The sequence below is a fragment of the Aythya marila genome (assembly GCF_965140915.1).
Source record: "Aythya marila genome assembly, chromosome: 1".
In the NCBI taxonomy this organism is placed as follows: Eukaryota; Metazoa; Chordata; class Aves; order Anseriformes; family Anatidae; genus Aythya; species Aythya marila.
The window spans coordinates 60,040,608-60,058,698 of NC_139042.1; positions in this window are offsets into that span (position 1 = coordinate 60,040,608).

Here is an 18,091-nt window from a genome sequence, read left to right on the forward strand (position 1 = left end):
TCCTACTAGACTGATGAAAGCCAGATCACTTATAATCTCCACTCAGACCCACAGCAGAGATCCCACTACCTTCTGTACCATACCAGCAGAATCTCTTGCTTAAATAAATGTACTGTTTGGTCACTCCTAAATTGCCTTCATCTTGCTTGCTGATACATCTTAATGTAACAGCAAGAGACGTAGCTGGATCACTCACAAGACAAAACTGCCAGCTAAAAGTCGAACATTATCAAATGAAGACCTCTACCAGCTTGGAGTTAGTTACAAGGTCTTATTCTCAAGACATCAGGTATGCTTCCAGTCATAACACAACCAAGGTGTATGTTTTTGTTTCTCCATTGGATGGGAGAATGGTTTGGAAACCATTCCTAATCTTCTTGCAGAGGTTTTCTCCATCCTGGGAGGAAGGACCATTTGGAACTAGTAATGGCCCTTAATGAAGATGCATGTTGTACCACCAAGCTTTACCCCATTATTTAGTTAAAGAATGCTTTATTCCTTAACAAACATGGTCATGGTCTGCAAACTGATACCATTTCTGACAGCTGAGGGTTCTGTAATTCTGTGGGATTAAATCTGAAACTAAACTGTATCAGAGGAGGAAAAAGCTTGTAACTTTTCCAACTGCAGCTGTCGTTAACTGAGGGGTGAGTTTACCAAGGAATGTGCTGGAATTTCCATCACTTTGAGCAATAAAACAAGGCTGGATATCTTTCAAAAGGAAATGGTATACCTCAAAACAGAAGATGCAAACCCAAGGGAGGAATTGCTGAGAGGTTCTATGCCCTGTGTTATGCTGGAGGTCAAGGCACATTATCATAATGGTCTCATCTGGCCTTAAAAGATCTATGAGTCAAATTGTACACTGAGCAGAAGTCATCTGTGGATTTTATTTTGATAGGCTATTTAAAGATGCAGAAATAAGTGCTAATATTATAAGAAAAAATTCTACAGTACTCAATCAGAATGCTGTTTGCAATTCTCAGTCAATCAGCTCACCATCTGCTAATGCTACATTATTAATTTTGGTCTTGGAGCTTTGATTCCAATGATGTGACATACTGGGCCCTGTAGTGTATCTGCATTTTTGCAATGTTTTCCATTCTGGGAGATGACCGTAACTGAACTTTTAATCATAACAATGTAACTTCTCTAACATATAATGTCATTAATTTAATTATATTTTAATTGTTTTTGTGTTTATACAGTTTGCAGTGGACGGGTGGGACTAAAACAGAAAAAGAGGCCAAAAGGAAAAAAAAAAAAAAAAAAAGTGGCAACAGGTTTTGATATCAGGAAGTCTGAGATTTTCAGAATGTGCTGTATTAAGATATGTGGCACTGGGATAATTATTCTCTATTTGGCAGTCAAACAGGGTGAAGGAAGTCAGTTTTGAAGTCCTCACCTGGCAAACAGGCTTTATTTATTTATTTATTTATTTATTTATTTATTTATTTATTTATTTATTCTGGATGTTGCTTTCCTGTAGCCTTGTTTGGAAAACGAGAAAGTAATAGGCATTTTTGCCATCAACAGGGAAATTACAAATGTTCTTTATCTTAATGGTGGAATTTTTAGAATTGGTAATAAAAAATGCTGATATCCAGACCTCATACAAAACTTAATATAAGAATGAATTCATAAGCCTGTGCACCTCTGTTTACACTGGACTAAATACACTCACAGTCAGTCTGCTAGGATTTTAAAGATAAATTGGGCTTCTCTGAAAAATCCATTTTCATGACATACAATATATTCACACATTTCCCAACTTTTGTGTGGAAAAAACAGAGTGAGAATTCTTTCTCAGCACCTAGCGATAAACCATAATGAAGAGACATTCAGCATTCTGTAAATGTGTGCATCCTTGCTCTTCCAGTTGCAGTTTTCTGTAACAGAGGATGTGTCATGCAGAACTGTTGTTTCGTCTGTTATGTTTCCCCCCAAAGCCCCATTCCCTCTCCACCTAGCTCAGTGAGTAACTTATGGTGTTAGTTGCAGCAGCTGGTTCCTGATGGATTTGAACAGATGCAGTTCAGTTCTCTGGTGCCCCTTAGTGTTAGGTCTTGGAGCTCAAGGGAACAAAATAAGGCTATAAAACAGCATCTGAAATTCAAGGAGCTAATTGCATGTGGAAGGGGAAAGAATCTGAAGTATGTACTGTAGCTGCTTTCTCTCAAAGCTCCTTCAATATTTTTATATTATAAATCTTATCTAAACAACACAATTTTATTTAAAGTAGGTTAATTCATTATATGAATGTGAAGACAAGGGACAAACTTTCCTCAAAGATGAGTGTCTCCATGTTCATCATTCATCCTGAATAAGTAGTGGCACAAAGTACTAGCGTCACTTGGAAATGACACTTTTTTACTGGGAATGTTTATTATTCATGTTCCAGAGCTTGGCAAGTGTAAAGAATTCATGGAAGTCCATCTCCTGTGCTGGCAGGTCACCAGGTGTTCTGCAGACCTGTCTCCTTAAAATAGTGTCACTTAGTGCTGCCATACCATGCTTCAGTCTATACATCAGAACTAGTATTCTTTAGTTCTTTGGCTCTTAACATGTAAGATAATAGATAACTGATCAACCGCTGAGGACAAAGCTTGACAGAATGATCATGCATGACATTTAAGGGACTTGAAGCAGTTGCTTAACCTAAATGCCACGTGTTTTCTTCATGAAAGTATTTTAGCTTAACAATCATAAATAATTATTGACAAAACATGTTAATGGCTAATAAAAACTCATCAGAATAGAAGGCTCTAATATTTCAAATTAAATGTTCTTAACATTTCACCTAACCTCACATGTACAGTAATCCACAATTTTCTGTATTAGTCTCTTAATTTTCTTTGATTTTTTTAATACAACGTTGCAAGGGCTGGTGAAGTGTAAATAGGTCTTTCAGATGCTTTGTAACAAGCTTTAAAACAGTGTCTTGCTTTTGTAATGTATTGTGATTGTATTGTTTATGTAGGAAAAATGTGTTTTCTAATTGCCAAACACTTCCTTGTGCAAAATCTTGCAGCAAGCCATTTTAAAAATAGTAGATTTTGTTTTAGTTTTGAGTTGATTAGTTCTAGTGGTAGGAGCAACTGTTACAGCAATTATCAATACAAACTCAGTTAAACCTTTGCATTAGAGTGTCATCAAGAACTTTTGATATCAAGCAGACATTATTAGGATCTTTCCCAGTTCCTCTTACTTATTTTTTTACTTTTTTTTTTTTTTTTTTGGCAAAATAAGAGCCCAACTATATATTTTAACATTCTCAAAGTCGTATCATTTTTATTTTGACTTCTACCATCATGAGTAGTTGTTATTTTACCCATTGTCTGTGAAGAGAGTCATAGATTTAATTATCTGCATCTACATACATACTATCTGCATACATACTAACAAGAATACTAGCGTCCACTCTAGTTGTAAGATGCAAGCAACATTGATGAATTTATTTTATTCTTCATCATGTTCATGAAGTTTTACTTTCCCATTCAGTACTTTTTGGAAATCTGAATTATTGTAAGAAAACTCCAAGCATTGGGGCCTGATTGCCCAAAGCAGTGGAAAATTTATATTAATGTTAGTAGACACTGAAACTATTAATTCCTGTTCATGCAGCTCTAATTCTTGCACTTCCTTTTATTTCTGCTTTCCATGTTACCTTCAGTTTTGTCTCTTGGCTTGAATTTTTTAAAGTTTTCTCACAAAATTAGAGGATTAACTATCAGACAGTAAAAGTGTGTCAGACTGGAGTTTAAAAGGCTACACAGTACAAATTTGGATGATGTTAATGTCGTTAAGTTGATTGAATTATCTTGCAGATGTTTGCTTTGTATCCTATGAGACTTCTTGCTAGAGAATGAGAACATATTTTTGTTTGTTGACTTTTTCAGCCATGGAACAGTGAACAGATAATATGGAATCTAGAAGTCCAGTATTTTCTCCCCCAAAATTGTAGGTCATCTTTATTATGACATCTTTAGACTGAGAGATCAGTCATAATATTACATCCAGCTGGTATGTTTGGGCATGAGCTGAAATGAGCAGAGGCTGTTCTTCATTAACTGAAGCCATCAAAAAAGTGAAGTATAACTTTTGCACATGACTGCAGCAGGAAGAAGATAATATAAATGTCTCACTCAAATTAGTCTATGCCTATTAGAGTAAGGGCTGATCCAAAGCATGCTGAGATCAGAGGAAAGATTACAATAGGTTTTTAAATCAGGCTTGCAGAAAGGAAATAGACAGAAGAATAAAGATCCCCCCTTATGGGGATGGAAGAAAAAGGATTGAGAGAACACGCAAAAGGTAGATTACAGCTTTTAAAATATTCTTACATTCTTTCCTTCTTTTACTAATTTTATAAATTTGCTGTCTTCTAACAGCAATCTAATATTATAGCTTGATTACATCTTTACAGACACTAAAGATATTTTTTTCTCTTTTCAGCTTGGTTGCCACATAGCCCAGACATTCCTTGTGTTAAAATGAGCATCATATCAAGGAGATAATATCTGTGGTGTTTTTTGTAGTTGTTGTTGTTTGTTTGTTTGATTGTTTTTTCTCAGAAATATTCTTTTGTAATATTTTCCTTAAATAAAATTAGAAATGTGAGCACTAGACAGAAAGTCTTAAGTTTTAGTTGATCAGCCTAATAGCCTCATTTTCACTCTCTCACCCTCACTCAAATAATTAAAAAAAAAAGTGTTTGTTTGTTTGTTTGTTTTTACTGTTTAATTCATAATCTATTATAGAATATTTTTGATCAGCTTAAATTACAGTGCTTAAATTAGAAAGCCAGGCAGGTTTTCATTGTGATGTTGTGATACAGTGATGTTTCTAGCCCTGTTTCCATCCATATCTGTGGTATGAAGAATGTGGAAAAGGGAGAATTTAGAAAGAATGTGTGTTAGTAACCTAAGTAAACTTCTCCTTTCTTATTACCCCACATTTTATTCCACTGTCCTGGAAAATATGCCATCCCCCAAAAAAACTATTTTCAGACTAATCATATGAAAGTTTGGGAATGGTTTTACATTTTGAGTTGTCATGTCTGCAGTGTGAGTTTAAAATGCATATTATAACATGGGCATGCAGGAGAGAGATCTATCAGATTCTGCCCTGAAGTTGCTATATTTCTTTTGACCAATAGAAATACCTCTACTACTAAAACATATGCAATTATGCATAATACTGTTACATACCTTGACCATAGTTTGAATACGTAAAAAGTTTGAAATAGTGTTTGAATACTTAAAGCTACATTTGGAAACGTAGCTTTAGCTATCTAGACTTAGGCATCTAAGTCTAAGCTTTTTCTTTCAGCACCTTGCTAATAAAAAGACACATATACTTCAAAAGCACAATTTATTTCATCTTAAACCATGTCTAAAACAAGCATACTTGCATAGCAGATCATTCTCTGCCATCTCTTTCCATGAGAAAGAAATGGAAGAAATCTATGAAAATCTTCTACTATCTATGGAAATCTTCTACTATGGAAGAAATCTTCCCGATTAACTTTAAATTGTTGCCTAACTTAGTCTTAGATCCCTAAAAGTTAGACAGTAATTTTAGGTTAATCAGACAAATTCCTGTCTTTGTGTCCTACAAAAGATTCTTCTCAGGAAAAATAAATAAATAATAATAAATAAATAAATAAATAAGCAAGCTGTGGGGAAAAAAAAAAAAAAAAAAAAAGTGTGGAAGTACATATTTGAGGCTTTTCTTTTATTTTTCCTTTCCTTTCCTTTCCTTTCCTTTCCTTTCCTTTCCTTTCCTTTCCTTTCCTTTCCTTTCCTTTCCTTTCCTTTCCTTTCCTTTCCTTTCCTTTCCTTTCCTTTCCTTTCCTTTTTTTTTTTTTTTTTTTTTTTTTTTTCCCTTCATACAACTGTATTCAGTTGTTTACTAGAAAAGCAGATTGAATGACCTACACATAGATATTACTTATTTTTTGACCCAGGATGTATCTTTTTCCACACAATTCTAATATCCTGCTTTCTGCCAAGTGGCTACAATGCCATCTTGCCAGTGAGGGAGAGAGTATTTTTTATTTTTTATTTTTTATTTTTTATTTTTTATTTTTTATTTTTTATTTTTTATTTTTTATTTTTATCTCTGCCTCCCTGCCTTCCAGGGTATTCCTGTGAAGAAAGCATGTGACTCAAGTTGTACTGATGACTCAAGCTCTTGTGGTCTTCTTGGAGTCGTCCCACAATCAATTTAATCTGTCTGACCTGAAGGCAAATGTCTCCTTTTGTCTGTGACAACACCAACAGTTCTCTAAACGCTCTGACTTTGGTTGCATGTGTGTTGCAAGACACTCAGAGGACTGAGTGCAGACTGACAGTAAAGAGCTCCTGTGATTTTTTTTCTTCTTCCACTCTTTAGATGGGGAATGGTTCTGAAAAACCTTTCATTCACTTTTCCTCAGCATCTTTATTTATAAACAGGGGAAGCTGGGAGAATTAGCAAAATATGCAAAGTGATGCTTTAAATAATAAAAACAATGAATTAACCTCTTGAAGGGCAACTATATAGATCAGCATATTGTGTTATTTCTTCTCATTTAGCTCCTAAGAACTGGATATTTATTATTATTTCAAATCAGGTTGCTCTTCTTTTCTAAATGGCATATACACTTCTGTGAAGAAAGGATCTCATTAAGATCATTCTAAATCTTAGAATAAATGAACAGTATTGCTTTTCTAATTTTCCAGTAAAATGCATTATATGATATTTGGTGATATATTACATTTTCATTACATTATATTGCTGGGAAAGAACTTATTTTCATGCTTTTTACTTGGGGGATGTCAGAGAAAGAGAAAGCAAATGCAATCATAGTGGTTCTTTTAGTGTCCTAATTAGCTTCACTGGATCTTAAATTTAACTCTTGCACTCTGTTGAAATTCATTTTTCTTCTCTTTCATTTAATATTATTCACTTTTTGCTTCTGGAGACAGTCTCTGATGGCTGGCTGCGGCTGTGTAGGACTCATTTCCTCCCATAACACAAAAGCAAATACAGCTTTCAGCCTGTTACCTAGCATATTCAGAGTCTTCCTAGGGGTAAGCAGACAGACTCTGCATCTAAGTGCCACTATTATGGCTATAATTTTCTTGAAGCTGCAAATATAGCTGGCCCATGGCCAATGAAGCGCACTGTGTGTTGCTGAGGTGACAGTGGCCTCTCACAGTTCACAGACCATCATTTCATACAGTGTTGGCTGGCTCAACTTCAGATGGGCTTTTTGAAACATTAAGAGAGAACACTTCAGAGGAGCAATCATCTTCAGCTTCTTTCCAATATTTCTGTAAAAAAAATATAGTGCAATTTCATCATGTCATTGCTTTTTACTTTCTTCATAATTACTTACAAGAGAGAAGTCCTTGAAAGCCTGAATTGTACACCAGAATCCCTTTTAGTACACAAAGAAAAATACAAAATGAAGGGGGAGCCACCGCTGTACTTTAGATACCTAACTTAATGACAGAGAGGCAATTCTTTCAAGTAAGCTAGTTAATCTCCCTGAAGTCCTTCTTTAGTCAGTGGAGAGAGATATGCCCCTTTGTAGAGACATGCAGAATAATTTTAATTAGACTCTTTTTGCATCACCCTGTAGAAGAACCTCTCTTCTTTGTCCACTGAACCTGAGGGGGGAGCTGCTTAAGTTTGGTGTATAAAGCATGGCTTAATATAAATCTCAAGAGACACCGGTGTTCAAGGTACGTCGGTAATGATCATGAGAAGTTTTAATAAGTGGTTAATAAACATACAGGATCAAGAAGGGTGAGAAAAAATGGAAGAATATTGTTTTTCTTTTTTGATTTTTTTTTTCTTTTAATTTTGTTTTTGTTTGGTTTCCTTATTTATCAACTGCTGTGAAAGATGGATTTTTTTTTCTGTCTGAACTTTCTACTGTGATTAGCTTGAATAAACAGGAAAGATTTGGAGGTTCAAAACAGTGAAAATTGTGTTGCTCATCATTCTAAAAGGTGGCAGGACAAGACAAATTAAATGATGATTTGGCTTTCAGGTTTTAAGTTTACCAACAGACCAAATATACTTCTGTCTTTATGTGTTTTAAAAACAAAAACAACATACCAACAACATATCTCCAGTGCCAAAATAATTTTGGATACGGCAGTTAAAATTCTAGTTTCACAGATGTGTTTGAGAATGCTGCTTCTAGTTTAATGTACAAATTTGTGAGCCAACATTTTTTCCACTGCAAACAACAATAGGATGAAAAGTTATTTTTTTATACATTACCTGTGTCTATTAGTAATTTTGCATTCTGAAGAATTATATATGTTCATTGTAAGCACAACAGACAACCTTGGGAACAAACAGGAGAAGTAATCTCCTGACTATGAATAAAGGTCATAGTTTATACCACTCACCTCTCTGTATTTACTGTTACCATGAATCACAACACTTCTGAGCCACTGAAAAACAAAAGGCACAGATTTAAGGTGCCTTTTGATCTCCATAAGGTGTCTTACTGATCTCCTTCATTTAAAGGTCTCCTTCCTACATATATAAACATTCCAAGTGACTTTCACATCAGAGGAGCTAGATTTGACCATCTACTGCCTTGAGTGTTGGACGAACAAGCTAAAATATTTCCATAGATGCTATGCACATATTGTCCAAATATACTCAATTTTAGCCAACAGGATGAGTAAGGGAACCCTAGGGTTCACAGTAGATTTTCTCATATACAGTAAAGCTTCCTTAGTAGTTCCTAGTTTAGTAGCTTAGTAGTTCTTCAAATCCTAAATTAATCAATCATCCACATATGAACAACACCAAAAAAAAAAAAAACTTCTATAATTATTCAAATGTTTCAACAAACATACATGCAAAAAATATACTTTTAACACACAGACACACACACACACACACATATATATACATATATATACAGGAGAAGTAAGGTATCATAGATGTGAGCTTAGATGCTTTATTACTAGATCATTTCCCTCAGTGGAGCTATAGGAATTTCCTAGGTACTCTTGCTATTCTCATTCCAAACATGGAAGAGTTATTCATAACAGATAGCATACAGACAGTTTGAGCCTTATTAATAATTCAAACAATTGTATTTTCAATTATGTTGTTCTTAGTTACAAAACAAACTAAACAACATTAATTTCTAAAAGACTGCATAATTCTTGGATGTATTTCTGCACAAATATCTCAATGAGACATCTGCCCAGATAAATATTTCTCAAAGCTTTCCCTTAAATTTAAGCTGGCAAGGTGTAAGCTGTAAGCAAGGTGTAAGCTGGCAAGAGTATAAGCTTTGAAATTAATTAAAACTATCTGCATTCATTTAGAAAAAGCTAATTCCTCTGTCTGTATAAAGCTGGAATTTCTTGTTATGTTTTCTATTCCCTTTAATGAGCTAACTATATTTCTGCCTTTTTATGTTTAACCTATTATTCTTCTGGAAAATACAAGTATTTAGAATAATTAATCAGAATTGTGCTGAAGTTCCTATTATATTACAAAGACCTATACCTCAGTGAAATCATTGTTGGCATACATCCTGTGTAATTTTATCTGCAGATTCCTATCATCTGAGTATCAGACTCAAGGCTAAAACTATTGATGGATATTTTTCAGAAAGCTGTAAATATGGGGGAAAAAGGTACAGAGCAAGGCTTTTTTTTTTTTTTTTTTTTTTTTTTTTCATAAGTCCACTTGTCTTTTGCTCTTTGGGCACAGACAAAATGGTTGGCTCTGAAACTTACAAGATAGATCTGGTGAAATTAATGCTGAAGATTACAAAAATACACTGTAAAAATAGAGAAGGTTCACTAAAATATTTCTATTCTTATGTTTTTGTCTCACAATAGTATAAGGAAGTGTGATAAGTATGAAGTGGGATGAAAACAGCTTTTATAGAGACTACAGCTTTCATTGGAGTATCTTCAAAACTACTGTCACCATTAAAAATAATACTAATAAAAACAAAAGATTTCATGTTGGGCTTTCCTTGATGACAATATTTGTTGAATATTAACCCCTTCATTTCTTTCTCCAGGTTCTTTTTCCTGCCCAATCACTTGGTACATTGTTCTGCTTCTTTGACAGCCACTATTCCATAAACAGGACTAGCGAAATGATCAGAGTGACCCAAATAATTTCAGTAAAGCAGTTTACTGTCTCAAACAGTTGGTGCAACTGAGTGCAATACAAGGCAAACTACAACATAATGTGAGTAACTTATTTAAAAAGCTTTTCTACTAAGGAATTGTTTTTCAGACTTACCCTGGATGAGAGAGAGTTTCCTTGTGGAAAAAAGAATACAAGTTTGTTTAAAATATTATTTAATAAATATGCATGAAGCAACCTCTATTATATAATAAATATGCATGAAGGACTTCAACTGTAAAACCTAATAACATGCAGTTAAATAACTTTTTTTTTTTTTAATGAAGATCTGAGAACTTGCAATTACTGTGAAAGTGAAAGCCTATTTCAAGTAGGAGAACATAAGGTAGGGTGCAAAACTAAATTCCTTAATTCATTTTTTTTTTTTTTTTTTTTTTTCATCTTGAAAAATTTGGGCCATGATTCTGGATTCTTTGGCATGCTTCCAAACAATTATTTTTAAGCATTTTTTTTATTTTGTAGAAATGATACCTTGGTTTATAGTTCCAGGAAGTAGAGTGATTCACTGCACTGGACTTTATTCATTTGTTTTCCCTCCCTATCTTTATTTTGCTTACCCTATCTTTATTGATTTGGCCAATATTCTGTTATATCTAAATAAATATAGATTGCAAAACAAAGCTATTTATTATTTGGATTTCTTACCTTAATGTTTTCTATGACTTCATGCACCCTTCCTAGAGATTTTTAACTGACTTAGTTTCTAGCACAAGAAGTAAATGATAAAATAGGAAATATAGAGGAACATTAGTTGGAAGGGCTTTCTAATCCAGGAATAAAAGCTGCCTCATGTGTCTTGTCTGAGCAAACATGTTTTGACAATATAAAATTTCTGAATAAACTATCAAATGTGGAAAGTGGTTGTTAAATAAATATGAACAACAAACACTTTGGGAGCCCATGATCAGTTCAAAAATCTCTCTCAGGCATGAAAAACAAATCGAGTAAATAGAGTTTTATTATTCATGCAGACCTAATTATACATTAGCACTTTGTTAAGTATTTTCCAGATGTCCTGTCTATTTTCAGTACTTTTGTTCAAATTTACCTTTTTCCTCCTTGCTGGTGCAAACAAATGTCTTGCATAACCATCAGCCCCTTAGCTGCCTGCATTCTCTTTTTAAAGACACACTATAAGAGCATTGTTGCTTCCATAACAGGGCACTTTTATCATGTGCTCATAAAGATGGCTTGCCCAACTTTTTTTTTTTATTTAACTTTTTTTTTTTTTGAGTAGAGACATGTAAGTGTTCTGTAAAGATTCTAAGTAGAAGAACAATTCTAAGTAAAGAACAATTCTAAGAACACCTTGCAGTACTCTGATTTAAGCAGTACAAATTACTGAGCAAAGTCCACATCAATCAAGAGTAGTTGCAGTCATTATATTAACAATTCCTTTTGTTCGCTTCTCTTAGCCAAGAATCATCATAAGAGATTACCTACTTTAGAAAACAGCTTGATTCATGCACTCTACTCACTCCTTTGAAGAATTCACTAGCCATATTACTTTATTAGTTTTAGCTTGATCTATAAGTACTAACTATGCAATATACACATTTCATTCACTAATTCTGCACAAAGAAATTAAATTGAAAGTTTGTTCTCTATTTCTATTTACATTTCTATTATAGTCATAGTTCTCCCTCTAAAAAAGGATCCTTGTCCCACCACTACTCAGCTGTCACAGTCTCTGTTATCTCACAAAACATATTCCAGAAGACTTCCACATTGACACAGCACAAAAAAAATACCCACATGTAACAGAGAATACACTTGTTACCTTGCACACAACCTCTGTCCCAGAATGGATATTTGGCATGTGTTATAGAGCAGCAGCCAGGTTCATCAGTAGCAGATACAGTACACCAACATGCCACATTCATTCTTTGCTGGGAGTTCTGGCCATCCTCAAAGTCCATCCCAGTAGAAAAATGAGTTGCCATCACCTTCTGAACCTTTGCTACCTCTGACTCTCCTAGGTCTCCCTGGAAGTTACTTCAGCCACCACTCTGTTATGGCAATCAATACAGAGACCCCAGAGTCCAATTCTGCTCTCCACAGGTGAGGTAAAAGGGCAAGATGTGGTTGAAGATATCAGCCTGGGTGTGGTCCATATTCCAGCTTCACCATAGCAGAAGTTACGTACTCATTACAGCTGAGAGCTCAGAAGCCACTTTCAGGACAACCTCTGTTCACTTCTGTCCTTTTAGGTCTTGGAGGAGTATGCATTCAGATACTGGACTCTGGAAAAGTTACTTTTGAGAGACAGGGTGGACAACATGGTCCTTAATGCTAACTGGATTATCAACTCTTGCTCTACCTTATGCCCAAGGATGCTTAGAAGCCACTCTGACAAGAGGCAGTACATCTCAACCTTCAGATGCTTCAGGGCTGAAGGACCTAGTCCACTGCTGTCATACCAAGAGTGAATGACAGTGAGATGGAAAAGTACATATAGCCATCTGAGCAGGCTACAGCTTCGCCATAGGCCTCAAGAATCAATGCAATGAGGCCTTTCAGTCTTCCTCCATCAGCTGTCAAAAACTGCATCTGATTCCTCTTCTTTCTCCTACACTTCTTGAACTGGCAATCACTGCTTGTTACCAATTTCTCTGCTGCTCTTTGCATGGCATTTTCTTCAGAGAGCCTTCTTGCCAACATCCTTCCCAATCCCTCCCCTAGGAGCTAAAGACACAATACATGCTTTCCTCTGTTCCCTTGATCATTGCTCTCTATCCACAATGTTTCTTTCTCTTCACTTGGCTCTGCATTTTATACAGACAGAAATAACGGTGTCTATCTTTCACCTGCTACTGATACATAACATGCAGACCGCAGTTATCACCTTGGTTATTCTCTCCTTTCTGCTCCTGTCAATAAGTCTATATCTTTGAACTCTGTATCTATATCACATCTGCCAGGACACTTGCACATAGCAACAGACAGCAACTTCAGCTTTTGTTGTGGTGTTTTTGTTTGTTTGTTTGTTTTTAAAGATTTAACATAAATATGAACTATGAATAAAGTTTGCTTTAAATATATTTATATAAAAACAACAATATTAAGGATGAAAAAAGCATGCAAGAAAGACATTCAGACTTTGGAAAATAAATAATTCATCCACTCCATTTGCTGCCATGATCACCTTCCTAAAGAAGAAGACATTCCAAAACATCCAGTGGTTCACTTCATAAAGACTTCAGTTCTCACATTTAACTGTTTGCCTGGAACAATTTCTCCTCTAGCTGCAGCCAGAGGAAGGTCCATTTCTTCTGGCACTTACAGACCAGCATCTAGGATAACCTGCCATTGTACTTAGACTGTAAGATAGGGTCAAACAAAATATGTGAGGGAAGAGGGTAGACACAGAAAACATGCTATGGCAGCAGCCATGTTCTCAAGGTGATACTTTATGTGTTCAGGAAAGACTGGTTCTTCTAACTGTACTTTGTGCTTCTAGGAGTGCATGAAAGAAATGTTCTGCTATGTAGTTGTGATACACAGTGTCATTTTTAAAGGTGGTACCATGTCCTCAACCAGGTGGAACAGTCAGTAGAACTGGTTGCTGCAATGCTTGGGTGCTGCCAAGGCCAGTCTTACTCAGGAGACCTGTGCACAGGGAAACTACATTAGCAGTTCTCTCAGCACGCATGGTCTGGGTGGTGATGTAGGGTGTAGCTTCTGAGATGCAGATTAACTAACTGGCAGCTGCTGTTTTCTTGACTTCAGTTTGCCTGGCAGGTCATCAGTTAAGGTAATTGCCCTCTCTCTTTAAGGCACAGTGTCTGTCATTTTTTGTTGCCTGGTATAATCAGATATTATACTTGTCTCCTGAGCTGAACCCAGAAAACTGTCCCCTCTCTTCCACTCCTTTCGGATAAGTATAGAAAACAATGATCACATCCCACTACTTCTCTTGGACTCATATTGAGGTCAGGTGGAGGTTAATTATGGCAACCATACCTAACTGCATCAGTTCAATGTTTAGAATGGTGGGTCCTGACACATGCAAGTTTTAGGTTTTGGAACTACCTTTCCAATCAAGACCAATGTTTTGCAGCTTATCTCCATCTAGGAATTGATGGAGGATATTTATTTTTCTTCTCACCCTTCTCAGCTTTCTTGCTACTTTTCTTTTGGCACTGATTAGACTAGTAAAAGCCAGTGTAGTCTGGATGAAGTTGCAACCCTAACTTGTATCAAGAAATTAGAATTTTCTCTGCCTTATTCATTGTTTCTTTGGTTATGCAACCTGTCATCTTGATTATTTTTGACCAAAGATGCACAGTGAGCTGTCTACACTGATAAGCTGATACACTTCTTATTTTGATGCACTTAAGGTTTCGATCCTGCAAAGAATTTGAGTCATTTAATTACTTTTCACATCTAAGCTGCATTATTTTGCAGTTGAGTTACATTTAATACTGCTAATTACTGCTAATTAAACAATATACATTTACGGCTTTGTTCAAGTAGGTAATTTATGTCCCCAGTATTCCTTGTGATTTTCTTTAGTTGTGACTATCCTATACAACTTTATAATTTAACACTTCTGACAAGCATAATGAAATAATGTGATAAATAATGAAGCATAATGTGATTCCTATTGTAAAATTTGTGTTGGTGAAAATAAATGAGAGTGTTTTAATGGTTGCTACAGCTGGCCTTGCACGCAAAGAAAATTGATCACTTTTTGAGATTTAAAATGCATGAACAAGTAGTTATGACCACTTAGAAACCAAGACTGAAGAAGCAATAACTCCTGAAGAAGCAGGTATGTTTATTAACATTTCTTCATCTCAGGTCATAGGAACCTGATAGTAAATCATAGAATCACATAATGCTTAAACTTAGACTCATAGAATATTGAATTGCTTTCAATTAATTTACAGTTTCCTAGTCATCTTGGAGAATTCTCTTATATCCTTCACAACATAGACATTTTGGGAGGAGAAAATTAGCAAACACGCAGAATGTTAAAAAAATATATATATGTGGAAACATACATGTATAAAACACTTACACATACATGTATAAAACACTTATTAAATAGCTTCCATATGACTCAGACAAGTTTATGCTCCAAAACTATTTAATTTAATTCCAGAATCTTTTCATCCAAAACACGCAAAAAGACACATTATCCCTTTATATTTTTCTGGACTTTCAGAACAGTTACTTCTTCTATCAACTCTTCATTTCTGAATGCTGTTTAGAAGGTGGGATGGAAAAACAATTTACAAATACAAGGAAGGAAGAAAGGTTACTTCTATGAAGGGTTTTACCTCTGCACAATCCTCATAGAGTGTAAGTCTCTATTCTTTCTATAGAATCTGAACTTCCACACCTTTCCCTTCCCTTCCCTTCCCTTCCCTTCCCTTCCCTTCCCTTCCCTTCCCTTCCCTTCCCTTCCCTTCCCTTCCCTTCCCTTCCCTTCCCTTCCCTTCCCTTCCCTTCCCTTCCCTTCCCTTCCCTTCCCTTCCCTTCCCTTCCCTTCCCTTCCCTTCCCTTCCCTTTCCCTTCCCTTTCCCTTCTTTTTCCTTTCCTTTCCTTTTCACATCAACAAATACAACTTCCTTGGGATTTTATAATGTACCTTTCATTAATTTTTTTCATCTTTATCACAGAAAATATTTTTTAAACGTCACTATTAGCTGAAATTCATAATCCTTTCATAACATGTTCTCCCCCAAACACCCTACAACTTTTATTTCACCTATATATTTCATCTAGCTAGGCCATTATCTTGATTGATTTATGCCTTTCTTTCTTTTTTTTTTTTTTCTGTACACATTATTTTGAGCATGTACAGCATCTCTACTTGTCAAGTATTAGCTCTCATTTTGGTTTCATCTAACTTCTGCAACTCCTCTAATAATACCTTCAAATGTCTTCAATCATGTTCAAAAGCTTTCTATTTTTGCTGGTTCTTTCACTGAAATTAAAATTTTACATAGGTGAAAAATCTCTACAGTTTTTACAGATGGGTGACTTTTTGAGGGAAGAAGTAGTAAAGGAAATTAGCTGTTCAGAATTATGCCATTTGTGAGAGTCAGCTTTCAATCTGACAAAAATTCCAAGACTTAAAAAATAGTAATCCCAGAAGATTGCATTGTTCTTATGAAGCTAAAATAAATATGTATTAAACAAAAGAAAACAAGAACAAAATATACTACGAACTAGCAACACTAGTTCTTAATATATTCTATAGTTAGAATTATTCTATATTTTAGAGTTCTATTTAGAATTCTATTTTAGAATTCTATTCTATATTTTAGTTAGAATTATTCTATATTAAGAATTATATCTAGTTATATCTATCTATAGTCTATATATACTAATTTAAAATATATTAATAACTATCAACACTCTTTTCATAGTAAATGAAGACCTTGCAAACAGTTTAACCAAAAAAGGATTCTAGAACTTTATAGTACAAAAATAAGTTGGAATTAAAATCATGTCATAAATTATATGGCTATATTTGTTTTTGTTAGTTAACTGAGAGATCTGTTCATGAATTTGGTGGATGATGCACAGTTGTTGAAAGGAATTGGATGATTTAGGTGTAGCAAAGAATCATGTTTGACAAAATTCTATTGAATTTCCTAAGTGCATTTTAAATTTTTGAGTTGGTAGTTAACATGGATAAATAAAGTTATTGTTGCAAAAATGTATGGTTTTAAGTGGCATTTAAACTAAGTACCTACTATGGGTAAAGATATACCTAAGATTCTTATTTATTCTTGCTTTTCATAAAAGAAATAGGTATATGTATGTGGTGGTTTTACCGTGCTGGGCAGCTAAACCCCACAACCGCTCTCTCACTCCCCCTCTTTTAGATGAGGAGGGGGAGAAGTAAAGCAAAGAACAACTCACGGGTTGAGATAAGGATAATTTAATTAAAGGGAAATAATAATAATAGTTAAATAAAGATTATTATGAACTAAACAATTTAACTAAAGGGAAATAAAAGGGGAAGGGGAAAAAGGGAGAGGGAAAGGGAAAAATAAAAAGAAGGGAGGAAAACAAACAAATAAAATAAATGAAGGCTATATGGAAGTCCAGAGGAAAGAATTTACTCTCTACTTCCCACAAATGAGAGATGATTGACCACGTCCTTGAAGCAGGGCCTCAACGCACGCAGCCAATGTTCAAGAGGAGAACCGACGTTTTCCCAACAAGAGCCCACCCCTCCCCTCTTCTTCCTGTTTCCACCTTTTATTGCTGAGTGTGACATCACATGGTATGGAATATCCCTTTGATTGGTTTAGGTCAGCTGCCCTAGTGATGTTTCTCTCCTCACTTTTTGCCCACCCCCTAGGAGGGTTAGAGAAAGGCCCAATGCTGTGCCACTGCTGCTCAGCAGTAGACACAACACTGGTGTGATAACACTGCTGTTCCAGCTACAAGTACAGAGTACTGCACTGTATGGGCTGCTGCCGGGAAAGTTAACATTCCAGCCAGACCCAGTACAATGTATATCTTTCTTACTTTGTTATTACATATACATAGAAATCGAAGCAAGAGTAACATCATTAAAACCAAACGATACTAAATAGAAGCTGCTATTTTAAATTATTAAAAAGTAACTATGATTTTATTTTATTTATTTATTTATTTATTTTGTCAAAACAGACAGACAACAAGATGGTTTTCTGCCTAGACATGTAACATTTAAATTTGAGCTGACTGGCTCCTGGTTCATCTGATCAAATGCAGACTACCTTGCATATACCTTGCATTCTATATCTGAATGGGTCAGCTTCTGGTTTCTCTATAGTCACTACAGAGAAATAGGCACTTCTAATGTAAAATTTACCTTATCCTGACCAGCTCAGCTCAGACAAATCACCCTTTGTCAGTGTTTATTTCTCCCCGTTGACTATAAGTTAGTTTT